This window comes from Gobio gobio, assembly GCF_949357685.1.
Source record: "Gobio gobio genome assembly, chromosome: 23".
Lineage (NCBI taxonomy): Eukaryota > Metazoa > Chordata > Actinopteri > Cypriniformes > Gobionidae > Gobio > Gobio gobio.
The window spans coordinates 6613764-6616734 of NC_137119.1; positions in this window are offsets into that span (position 1 = coordinate 6613764).

Consider the following 2971-nt stretch of genomic DNA (forward strand, 5'->3'; position numbering starts at 1 on the left):
GAATCAATGTGGCAAAGAGTTTATTGTCTCCCACACAGAAAGTTTCGTTTCTGGGAACAGTATTGGACTCAATGCAGATGAGCGGGCGGCTGACGTCACAGCGCGCGCTCTCTGTTCGGAACCGAGCGGTTTCCCTCAGGTCCGGTGCACACATTCCTCTCAAACACTTTCAGAGGATGTTGGGTTTCATGGCCTCGGCGGCGCCAGTTCTCAGACTGGGTCTGTTGCGCATGCGCCCCCTACAGCACTGGCTGAATCGCCGCGTTCCAGCTCACGCATGGCTTTCGGGCCGATTGCAAATCAAGGTAGACCACAGCTGTGTGTTAGCTCTGGCTCCTTGGAAAAATCCCGTCTGGTACAAGACGGGCGTGAGTTTGGGCACTGTTACGAAGTGGAAAGTTATCTCGACAGATGCATCCAACCTAGGTTGGGGAGCCCTTCACGAGGGCAGGCCGATCTCCGGTCTCTGGTCAGACTCGGAGAAGAGCCTTCATATAAACTGTCTAGAGATGAAAGCGGTCACGATATCGCTAAGAGCTTTCCTTCCGTACATAAAATACCACCATGTCCTGATCCGAACGGACAGCAGGTCGGTGGTAGCCTATATAAATCGCCAAGGCGGTCTGAGATCTATCGATCTGCACTCAATGGCGGAAGAAGCCCTAATATGGGCAGAGCACAATCTGAGCTCGCTGAGAGCGACTCACGTGCCAGGCATTCTGAATTTGGGTCCGGACATGCTGTCCAGGGGCAAAGTGTCCCCGGCAGAGTGGTCTCTTCACCCAAATATAATTCAGATAATTTGGGGCAAGTTTGGAGAGGCAAAAGTGGATCTTTTCGCCTCAAAAGACAATGCTCAATGCCGAATATATTTCTCCAAGCGCGAGGATGCGTTGGCCCACGAATGGCCCAACCTTCCTCTTTATGCGTTTCCCCCAATCTCAATGTTACCTCAGGTCATAGAGAGGATCAGGGAGAGCAAATGCGCTGTGCTTTTAATAGCCCCGCTTTGGAGAAATCAACCTTGGTTCTCACTGCTGAGTCAGATGTCAGATGCAGCTCCGTGGCCGATCCCGCTGAGGAGAGATCTTCTCATGCAGGCGGAACGGCAGATCTGGCATCCCCGTCCCGATCTATGGGCGCTTCATGTTTGGCCCATCAACGGGTACATGAGAACCTTTCTGAAAGCATAATGAACACTATTACTGAAGCTAGAGCCCCCACTACTAGGCGGCTCTATTCAGGCAAATGGTCAGTCTTTTCAGACTGGTGTAAAGCGCGAAGTCTGACCCCACATGATTGTGCAGTGTCAGAGGTGCTTACATTTTTACAAGAGCTTCTGGACGCGGGTCGTTCCCCCTCCACGCTCAAAGTTTATGTGGCTGCTATAGCAGCGTATCACATTAAAGTGAACGGACTGTCACTAGGAAAGAGCGATCTCATTGTTCGCTTCCTTAAAGGGGCTAGAAGGCTTCACCCACCTCGTCCCCCTTCAGTCCCTATATGGGACCTGTCCACGGTCCTAGATGCCATGAAGAGCTCTGCATTTGAGCCTCTGCATTCTGTGAGCTTAAAGCTCCTGTCACTAAAGACCGCTTTTCTGCTAGCGATTGCATCAGTTAAGCGAGTGGGTGATCTGCACGCGCTCTCTGTGAGCGCCTCGTGTCTGGAATTTGGGCCAAACGACTCCAAAGTCGTCCTCAAACCAAGACATGGATATGTACCTAAAGTGCTTTCAACTCCGTTCAGAGCACAGGTTATTTCACTTTCGGCACTTTCATCACAGTCAGATGAAATAGATGCTAATTTGCTCTGTCCTGTCAGAGCGCTGAGAATATACATAGAGCGTTCCGCTGTTTACAGGCAAACTGAACAGCTCTTTGTATGCTTTGGCGGACGCACCCGAGGGTGCGCGGTTACAAAGCAGACCCTGTCACGGTGGATAGTGGATGCTATCTCACTGGCCTATGAGTCTAAAGATCTCGGCTGCCCTTTGGGCATTAAAGCCCATTCTACTAGAGGCATGGCCTCTTCGTGGGCTTGGTCTACTGGCATTTCTCTGAATGATATCTGTGCGGCGGCAGGCTGGGCCTCCCCGTCCACTTTTATCAGATTCTATAATTTAGATGTTCCGGCTTTACAAGCTGGGCTTCTTGCTGTATGAACAGATTAACCCCTTGAGGCTCGATAAGTCCGGCCTGGGTTTAATATTGTATAAGTCATAAGCATATTCCTTACGGCCCGAAGTGTCTGGCCACTCTTTATTCCTGACCCGATTATGTCCGGTCTATACTTATTGCACGAATATCGTGTTCATTCTCATGAGGGCCCGACTCAGGTCTGGCCCATTCTGAATTATTGATATCATACTACAGGCCCACCTAGGTTGGCCTGGGTTTGGTGTCGTCGGCTTTAGAGCCGTTAAGCAAGCACGGCGTTTTGCATTGGTCCCCCATAGCGTTTTAGCAAAACGCAATACGAGAGTACTCTCGTAAGGGAACGTTTCGGTTACTAACGTAACCTCGGTTCCCTAAGATGAGGGAACGAGTATTGCGTTTTGCTTGCCGTGCTTGCTCACTTGCTCAGGAGTCGCTTCAGTCGATTAACCTGACTAACCTTGCGAGAGTGGGTCTTATATACCCTAGGCTATGCAAATTATGTTGCCCCTTGTGGCGGGAGTTTGGAAGGACCTGATTGGTCCGTCCCGCCCCAAGGTCTCGCTATAGGTTGCTGCAGTTGCAACGGCACAGCCAATCAGCACGCAGCTGCTTCCTGCTGAGAGTTGTGCAGCTGCACTGCGTATAAAAGGTATTTTTGGATAAAAATTTGCTTCAATATCTCGAGGAAAGGAATTCCCCCATAGCGTTTTAGCAAAACGCAATACTCGTTCCCTCATCTTAGGGAACCGAGGTTACGTTAGTAACCGAAACGTTACCATTGATACTTAGATATATCGATTTAAGTTTGATTT